Raw genomic sequence first — 10,727 nt, 5'->3', positions numbered from 1 at the left:
TTTGAATTATAAATTTAAATAGGAATTAAGAGGGTAATTTTTGGTAAAAATTGGGCCGAGCTGTGAGATGGACTTTATGGCCCAAAGTATGAAGGACTGGGTAAAAAGGCCCAATAGAAATGTAAAAGTTACTCCGGCCCGAGAGTGATAAAGTTACTCCGGTTCAAGAGTGATAAAGTTACTCCGGTCCAAGAGTGATAAAGTTACTCCGGCCCAGAAGAGATGTTGAGTTACTTCGGTCCGTACAACTTGGAGTTAGGCCGGTCTCAGAGATAGTCCGATCATGATATATTCTGGCTAGGTCGGTTGGAATGTTGCTACTCGGTAGGTCGGTCCAAACACACCATGGTTCGTGCATGAGAGAACCGAGATATGGTGCAGCAAGAGGAAGAACCGAACTACTGTTAGTACGGCCTACTCTGTGGCTCAGTATAGCCAGGTTTATCTCGGTCGTATGGCAGTTCGGCCATGGTGAAAACCATCCCACTTGGTTTAAGCAGTGGGGGTTGTAAAAGGATAAGCATTATCCTTAGGAGTATGAATCCTAGGAGGACTCTGCATGGAGGAATAGAAGTCCTATTAGGATTATGCCACACGAAACTTATAAAAAGCTCACAAACATCACCTTTGAGGAGGTAACACAACACACAACTTTACTTTCTGAGTACATAGAGCTTTGTCTATTTGTCAAGTTTGCTGACTTAGGCATCGGAGAGGTTTCCGGCACACACCCGCCGGCTAGCTCACGTTTGTGTTTTCAGGTAATAAAGCGACGTCGTACAGAGGAGCACAGACTTAGTCAACAGGATTATACGAGAAGGTGTATTTCTTTCCCGCACAGGAATTAAAAAAAAAAAGAGTCAGGATAATATAAAGAAAATATATGTTAAATTTCTTCTTTATTTTACTTTTTCTTTTTTAAATCTTATTCAAATTCATGATTTAAATATTACATAAAAGTATTTAAATTGATTCCGGGCATATTCCCTTAAATTGTATGGATGATGAAGACCTACAATTAAGTTTGTTCCTCTTCACCCTTTATAGTTACAGACAGGGATGTAAGAAAAATAGAAAAATCAATTAAATTGATTGAATCTGATCAAATCGATTTTATTTGATCTATTTTTTAATAAGAATCGGTCTGTGCAGTTTTTAAATTTGAAATTTTTTTTTATCTTCGATTCGGTATCGGTTCAACTACCTTGTGCATCGAACTAAACCGAAACCAACCGTTTCAACATATATTGTATTTATAATATATATAATCTAATAATATAATGATATTAATAAGTATAACAAATTATTAACCTTATCATCTTTATAACCTAAGTTTGAAAATTCTTAATATATATAATCTTAATTCTAACTCATTATTTTTGAAACCTTAATATTTTTTAACTTTATTTTTTTGTTTTTTTGTTAATTTAGGAATTGAAAAATATTTATTAAATGAATGGATTGGATATGTTTGAAATGGTGGATAAATAACTAATTTAATGTTTTTATATAGATTAATAATTATATTTAAAAGTGGCTTAAGTTTGAAAGATCCTAGACCGATTAAACTGCACACCAAACCATTTCAATCGGTTTGGTTTGGCTTGGTGTGGTTTAATGGGAAAAGAAGTCTGTATCGGTATTCAAAATAACAAAACTGACTTTATCAGTTTGGTGAAATTTTTTACCTAAATATCGATCGTACTGAACCAACTACATCAATTAGATGATGAAGAAAAATTTGCAGAATTTTTTTTAACTATGCGTGGATTATAAATTTTGTAAAACAAAAGGGATTAGGTAAAGTAGTAAAATATCTTGCCAAAAAGTAAAAGGGTTTAGGTAAAGTAGTAAAATATCTTGCCAAAAAGTAATGAATCTTAAATATATTTTCCACACAGAAAATTGACATGCAGTAGTAGTAATTGGATCACTCTTACCCATAAGTATTGAATCTTCTTGAATATATTTTCCACACAGAAAATTGACAAGAAAAAATAGTACTCAGTGTTAAAAAAAAAAAAAATCAAAAAAAGTAATAAATCCAAGCTTTTGTTTCGCATATGTAGCAATCCATGCAACAACAACCTTATAAAAGTCTAACAAAATTTATGTATTTGCAATTTTTTAGTCAACTTGGAAAACCACCTATTGTGAAGGTGTGGTCATACTAAAATCTAGAAACATTTATTGCATTTATAATTAAAAAAAATATATTATATAATATGAGGCCTTTGAGTTTGGGACTCTTAACACAAATTTTTTAATCTTTTAAAATATTTAAATACACATCACTCAATCATTGGTTATTACATTTTAAATGTAATTAATAATTAATTATTTGGTTCATATGCTAATAATCATCAAATCACTTAAATTTGGAAATTAAATTAAAATTTGAATTGTTATTAATTTCAAAGCATATTTATTTTTGCTAATTTATTATCAATTTGGTAATATTTATATACACATGGATATATTACACTATTTGTATTTTTGAATTCTTTATATTAAAATATTTAGTTTTAATTTTTGGGTGAAATACCAATAAATCTCAAATAGTGATATTATAAACGGTTTGATCATTCCTTTTTTCTTGTGGATCCAAAGACCCCATTCTAGTGTGAATTCCATAAAAGGCAAGTATAAATGCGCATGTGTTATGTATTGAGGAATAAATGTGGGTGTTCTCACAATGTTGAAATTACTAAACGTAACGCTTCAAAAAAACTTCTTAGTATATTTTTCTCAAACGTAACACCCCAATATAATACTCCAAAAACGTAACACTCCAATGTAATATACTAAAAAATTCCTTAGTATACTTTTCTCAAACGTAACAATGTAACATTCAAAAAAAAAAAAATTAGTGTATTTTTCCTAAACGTAACACTCTAGTGTAACACACTAGTTGGTTTGGGAAGTGGGTTGACTTTTTAGCTTTTTAATTTTTTTTTGCTATTTTAACCCAGACTAAAAAGCTTGGTTTGGGAAGGACTTTTTGGTTTTTTGACTTTTTTGACTTTTTTTGTGAGAGAAGAGTGTAATGATTATGGGTTGGATGTGATATTTTGTTTGTTGTGGCTGAAATAGCCTATTTTGTCTTTTGTGGCTATTTTAGCCACAAACCATCTTTCCAAACGGATAAAAACTTCTTATTGTACTATTTCCCAACGTAACAACATAACATTCCAAAAAACCTCTTTAGTATACTTTTTCTAAGCATTTGTAACATACAAAAACTCTTGAGTATAACTTTTTCCAAACGTAATACTCTAATGTAGCACATGAAAAAATTTCTTAGTGTATTTTTCTCAAAATTAACAACATAACATTCCAAAAAAACTCATTAGTGTATTTTTTTCAAACATAATACTTGAATTAATATAACACACAAAAAACTCCTTAGTGTATCTTTTTCTAAATATAACACTCTAATGTAACGCCAGAAAATCACACTAACAGAAATGCAGATTCCACGCTTGAAAACCAACACTTCAATCATCAATCCCCCAAAAAGAATTTTTCACATCTCACATTTCTATTTTCATCCTAAAAAAGAATTAGAAAATTGAAAAAATGAATCATAAAAGGACATTTACTTAAACTCAAATGGCACCAAATTAAATAAATATAACTTTCCAAAACAAAAAAGACTAATTAGTTAATAAGAAAGCTTTTAGGATTAAATGGATCAACATTCCCCCATATCGGATTTATGAGTAAATTTTTCTTAATTTTTTTTAGAAATAAAATCTTATTTTAAAAAATATTATGCATAAACGTGGACAATGTTTTTAATTTTTTGAGATTATAAAAATATAAAAACACATGTGTCATTTAATCATTGATTTTTGCTATATATGATAATTCTTTACTAGTAGTTAAACCTTTGCAATAATTTATGCACTCATGTTATAAATTGAAGATATTCATAAAAAAAAGGGAGGCTGAAGCAAAAATCATAGCATGAATTGAGACTTGTGCATAAATTTATCAACATTAAACTATAATTCATTTTTAAATTTTAAGTAGTTTCAAAATTTTCATGAATTAGTCAAATTAAACTCATTGATAAAATTTAAAATAATATCATAATTAATCTAGTGTCTCCTACCTGAATCAACACTTTGACTAAATATATTTAGAAAATTGATTTATTTATAAAAATTGCAAAGAAATTTGAAATAATATTACAATTGCTAGCCTGAGCCCTCACCACTCATAATATATTTTAAACTAAAATTTTTACCAAAAAAAAAAAGATTTTTAATTCTTAAATGTTACACTAAAAATATGAGCTGTACTAAATTAATCAAAATTAAATTATTATGTGTGTGGGTGATTTTCTGACCACACTGTCCGCCTAGTAACCAGCTGGAGAGCACCGGCAGAATAGATGGCACCTGACTGACCTGCAACAGAAAGAGAAGATTCTGGCGGTGGTTCGTCCACCCGGGGGCACTCCGACGATCAAGTCAGTATATCTCTCAAAGATAATCAAGTGCTAAACTCACAAGCTTGAGTATCAAAAGCATACCTTAGACCCATGGGGGTGTCTCTCTTTTATAGCTAACATAAACCTAGTCCCAATAGAAGCCTAACTTCTATGGACTCAGGATTACTGCTAATCTGGGACTCTCAGTGGGATTAGGATAAACTCTCTAAGAGTCTTATCTTTACCCAAACTGAAGTCTTCTCCCAATCTAGGACTCTTGTCCATATCCAGGTTGAGTTCCCTCTTCATTCTAGGACTCTTGTCCTTTATCCGCTTATCTCGGATTCTGATATCTTCGGAGATAACCTTGGCCTTGCCGAGATCACCTCGGCGTCACGACCATGACACGTGGCACCTCGGCTGACACGTCGGCGTCACCTTGCCACGTGTTGGTACTTAGAAATATATCCCCACAACTGCCCCCTAGGTTCTATTACCTCGGTATTCTGAGGTGATGGAACCTACACTGTTCGTTCATTTGTACCCCTCTGTCCGAGATCAAACTCGCCGACCTCAAAGTTCCCTGGACCTTACTGTCCACTTGTGTCAAGTATCAAGATTCATGCCTTCCAGGCTACTTGAGATCGCACCTCCTAGCCGAGGTTTATGGTTCCATCAATTCGTAAACTCCAGAAGCTTTGCAACTGCGCATGAGCTACCATGCATGCACTCCTCAACCGTTTTGGTCATGCGTTCATCCCTTACTAGCTTGTACACGCTTATTAGGTTTGCGTCGTTTCTGCGTACGCTGTCTGACAGGTACGTCACCCAAGGTACAATTCCTTTGTCGCCTTTTTGAGTTTTCAACAAAGCTTTCTCTCTTTCCCTTTGTCTTCTTATTTTGAATTCTTTCATGTGCTTTCTGTGCTAAAACTTTTCTCTTTTCAAAAAATATCCCCAATCTTTCATCGATCTCTTTTCAAGCTTTCTGCAACTGCTCCGTTCACACTCTCCGGTGGGTTTCCTGATTTCCAATCACCTATTTGACTCCGACGATCTTCATATCGGCGTTCATTTGGTAGGTTCATAAATTCTCACTTTTTTATTAAGCTCAATTTTTCATAACTCTTCTGATTTACTTTGAATCTGTTTATTTGCCATATGTGGCCTTCTGTTCTCGTCTGTTTTCAAGTTTTTGATTTCTTATTGCTAAAATGCCTGGAACTGTTCTTGTCATATCCGCTTTCTGTTGCTAGCATCATGTCTGGTTCATTACTTTCTTGTTCTTCACATACTTACTTAGTGCCTGTGTACTTGGCTTTATTCTTTGAACTTTGTCATCTTCTTGACTCTGTTTTTTCTCTTCTTGTTTTTCTTGTTGTATTTCCAAATTCTTGCCTTCGTTTCTGTTTTCTGCATAGTCTTAGAACCACGTCCCTTCTTGAAATTGTTGCCGAGATAATGGTAGAGAAGCTCTTCCAGCTGACTGCCAATGCTGAACCACCATCAACCGTTTGAAGTAGATTAGTCCGACGTTCTTGCCTTAGTCCCTAGTTCTTAGGGTCTTCATCTTTGTACTTTTGTTTTCTTTGCATATGTAACCTTTTTTACTTCTGAAAAATGTCTGTTGTTGGCCGATGTTAACATTCCTTGCTCCTTGATTATCATTCCTTCTTCTACTGTATTTGATAGCCATGTCGGGTAATTGACTTCTCGAATGGCCCTGGTCTCCAGAAGTCTGTCTACTTCTTCCTCTACTGCTTCGACGTGCATCAACGTCGGTCCTCTTGCTTGTTGGATTTACAAGTTTGGCCGACCTGTCGATGTTCAGTTAGTGGCAAGTGACCTCAGGGTCAATGCTAGGCATTTCGTAAGGTGTCCAAGTAAACACCTTAATGTTTGCTCTCAAAAAAGCTTCTAATTCTCTTTCTTCTTCTTCGGTTAAGCCTGGGCCGAGAAGAAAGAAGCGTTCTTCATCCTCTTCCTGGACAAGGATTTTCAGTGCCTCTTCACTTTTCTCGGCTGGCTCCTTGCCGACATCATCTAGGACCTCTATGTCCTCGTTTTCAATCTCTGCCTTCTCTGGTTCTTGAATGCTGCAAGTGGATTTCATTGCTGCCATGGAGCAATTCTCCGCCTGCAGTTGATCCCATCTGACTTCTTCAATCCCATGTTCTGTTGGGAACCGCAGTAGTTGATGCAACGTTGAGGGAACTACCCCCATTGCATGCAACCATGGCCTTCCCAAGATGATATTGTATGGCGAGGGCGTGTCAATCACCATGAATTCTGTCTTGATCTTCTTCTAACTGCTCTTGCATGATTCTATACTTAGAATATTTTGCATGTTTTATGTACTTTTCCTTCTTTGTGCAATCTTCTCGGGGTGACACACCTCGGTTATGCCACCTAACGTTTTACTTCGGCAAATACTTGTCCTATAAATTGCTTACAAATTTCAACAAAAACATATACTAGTTTAATCTCAACTTTGTAAAACTTTTTTTAAGTTATAACAAGTGCTAAACAATGATTTACTTGTAAATTGCTACAAATTTTCATAAGTGTTAAACAATATATATCGGCTTAACTTCAACTTGTAAATTGCTACAAATTTCAACAAGTGAAGATAAACATTTATCTCGGCTTAACTTCAACTTGTAAATTGCTACAAATTTCAACAAGTGTTAAGCATTACTTCGGTTTAACTTCAACTTGTAAATTGCTACAAATTTCAACAAGTGAAGATAAACAATTATCTCGGCTTAACTTCAAAACAATTATCTCGGCTTAACTTCAACTTGTAAATTGCTACAAATTTCAACAAGCGTTAAGCATTACTTCGGTTTACTTCAACTTGTAAATTGCTACAAATTTCAACAAGTGAAGATAAACAATTATCTCGGCTTAACTTCAACTTGTAAATTGCTACAAATTTCAACAAGCGTTAAGCATTACTTCGGTTTAACTTCAACTTGTAAATTGCTACAAATTTCAACAAGTGAAGATAAACAATTATCTCGGCTTAACTTCAACTTGTAAATTGCTACAAATTTCAACAAGCGTTAAGCATTACTTCGGTTTAACTTCAACTTGTAAATTCACACAGAATTTCAACAAGTGTTAAATATCACATCGCTTTAACTTCAACTTGTAAATTCACACAGAATTTCAACAAGTGTTAAACATGACCTCGGTTTAACTTCAACTTGTAAATTCACATATAATTTCAACAAGTGTTAAATATCATCTCGGTTTAACTTTAACTTGTAAATTCACACAGAATTTCAACAAGTGTTAAATATCATCTCGGTTTAACTTCAACTTGTAAATTCACACAGCATTTCAACAAGTGTTAAATATCATCTGGGTTTAACTTCAACTTGTAAATTCACACAGAATTTCAACAAGTGTTAAATATCACATCGGTTTAACTTTAACTTGTAAATTCACACAAAATTTCAACAAGTGTTAAATATCATCTCGGTTTAACTTTAACTTGTAAATTCACACAGAATTTCAACAAGTGTTAAATATCATCTCGGTTTAACTTCAACTTGTAAATTCACACAGCATTTCAACAAGTGTTAAATATCATCTGGGTTTAACTTCAACTTGTAAATTCACACAGAATTTCAACAAGTGTTAAATATCACATCGGTTTAACTTTAACTTGTAAATTCACACAAAATTTCAACAAGTGTTAAATATCATCTCGGTTTAACTTTAACTTGTAAATTCACACAGAATTTCAACAAGTGTTAAATATCATCTCGGTTTAACTTCAACTTGTAAATTCACACAGAATTCGGTTTAACTTCAACTTGTAAATTCACACAGAATTTCAACAAGTATTAAACATCATCTCGGTTTAACCAACTTGTAAATTGCTACAAATTTCAACAAGTGGTAAACATCATCTCGGTTTAACCAACCTGTAAATTGCTACAAATTTCAACAAGCGGTAAACATCATCTTAGTTTAACCAACCTGTAAATTGCTACAAATTTCAACAAGCGGTAAACATCATCTCGGTTTAACTAACTTGTAAATTGCTACAAATTTCAACAAGTGGTAAACATCATCTCGGTTTAACCAACCTGTAAATTGCTACAAATTTCAACAAGCGGTAAACATCATCTCAGTTTAACCAACCTGTAAATTGCTACAAATTTCAACAAGCGGTAAACATCATCTCGGTTTAATCAACTTGTAAATTGCTACAAATTTCAACAAGTGGTAAACATCATATCGGTTTAATCAACTTGTAAATTGCTACAAATTTCAACAAGTGGTAAACATATTCTTCTTCTCTCTGCCCCTTGCATGGTTTCCACATACTCTTTTGCGAACCTTATAAAAGGTCTTCAACCTGGCTAACTGCAGTCCAACCTTGTGTGTTTTCTTTTTTATCTTTTGAGATTTGCTCACTAAGCTCTTCTCTTTTAGGACTTAAGTGCCGAGATCTTGTTTGCTAGAATCTTGGATCTGCTCACTCAGGTTGAGCTCTTCTCTTCTCGGACCTACTCATCTAGGCCGAGATCATGTCTTCTAGGATCCGGGATCTAGAATCCGGGATTTGCTCACTTAGGTTGAGCTCTCGTCTTGTTAGGCCTACTTGTCTAGGCTGAGATCATGTATTCTCGAATCCGGGATCCAGGATCTAGAATCTGGGATCTACTCACTCAGGATGAGTTCTTCTATACTTGAATGTTATCTCCTTGGGAGCGCTCATGCCCCCTGTCTTCGCATCCCTTCTGGAAGGGTCTTCGTTCCTCCGCAGGTATCTATCCTTTCATACCTGAAGGTCATCTTCGTTGTAGTATCCGCTTCGATCTGTTGTCTTTAGTGCGTCACCTTCCTGGCCGGCGTCTTTCACTCCGTGACTCTGGTCATGAGTTTCTGTGTGGCTATTGTCCCTTTCAACGTCGAGGTTGATAGATCTCTCATTCCCAGCAGGAGCGTTGTCTCCAGTCTGATCCTTCTGTCTGTCATTGGCCATCTCTTCTTCTTTCTTTCCCACAGACGCGTCAAATTGTGTGGGTGATTTTCTGACCACACTGCCCGCCTAGTAACCAGCTGGAGGGCACCGGTAGAATAGATGGCACCTGGCTGACCTGCAACAGAAAGAGAAGATTCCGGCGGTGGTTCGTCCACCCGAGGGCACTCCGACGATCAAGTCAGTATATCTCTCAAAGATAATCAAGTGCTAAACTCACAAGCTTGAGTATCAAAAGCATACCTTAGACCCATGGGGTGCCTCTCTTTTATAGCCAACATAAACCTAGTCCCAATAGAAGTCTAACTTCTATGGACTCAGGATTACTGCTAATCTGGGACTCCTAGTGAGATTAGGATAAACTCTCTAAGAGTCTTATCTTTACTCAAACTGAAGTCTTCTCCCAATGTAGGACTCTTGTCCATATCCAGGTTGAGTTTCTTCTTCATTCTAGGACTCTTGTCCTTTATCCGCTTATCTCGGATTCTGATATCTTCGGAGATAACCTCGGCCTTGCCGAGATCACCTCGGCGTCACGACCAGGACACGTGGCACCTCGGCTGACACGTCGGCGTCACCTTGCCACGTTTTGGTACTTAGAAAATATATCCCCACATTATGTTACTCAATACGAAGCTTGCTAAGTTAAATGACATTATTTTAAAGTAATATAAAGATGATATTTGAAATTTAATTTCTTTGTTATGACAAGGTTTTTAGGTTTTATTTTTATAATTATGAAAGGGTTAAATTTAAGAATAAAAAATTAAAACCCATGCACGAGTGTATAAAAATGAAGGAATAAGTCCGTACATGAGTTTTAATTTAATGAATTTATTATTTACAAATTAAAATTCATTCTTATTAAACTCATTCCTGAATATAAATTATAGTATAATATGACTTTACTATCAATAACAAAGAAATTAAATTTTAGAAAGTTTTACTTTATTAATTTAATGTAATTTTAATTAACATAACTGTTTTAGTATGATTGATGAGATAAATATATAGTTTTGGACTTAATTAATATTTTTAAATTTATCAATTTCATTAGTTACCATTATGTTTGACACATTCTTTATGACAACTTAACCTATTATACTATTTTTGGAATGTCCCAAATTTCTAACCCAAATGATAATACAACAATCATGGCTCTTTCAAGGAAAATCGAATATAAATCTCCAAACTTACATTACATGATACAATAGTTCTTCATGCAACAATACATTAATCCAACAATAAGAAAATAAACAAATAAATACCCCTAGGGATTTACAAGTTTCC

This window comes from Camellia sinensis, chromosome 1 (assembly GCF_055761805.1).
Source record: "Camellia sinensis isolate YWXY chromosome 1, ASM5576180v1, whole genome shotgun sequence".
NCBI lineage: Eukaryota > Viridiplantae > Streptophyta > Magnoliopsida > Ericales > Theaceae > Camellia > Camellia sinensis.
The sequence above is the reverse complement of the archived record's forward strand: the minus strand, read 5'-3'. Positions refer to the sequence as shown.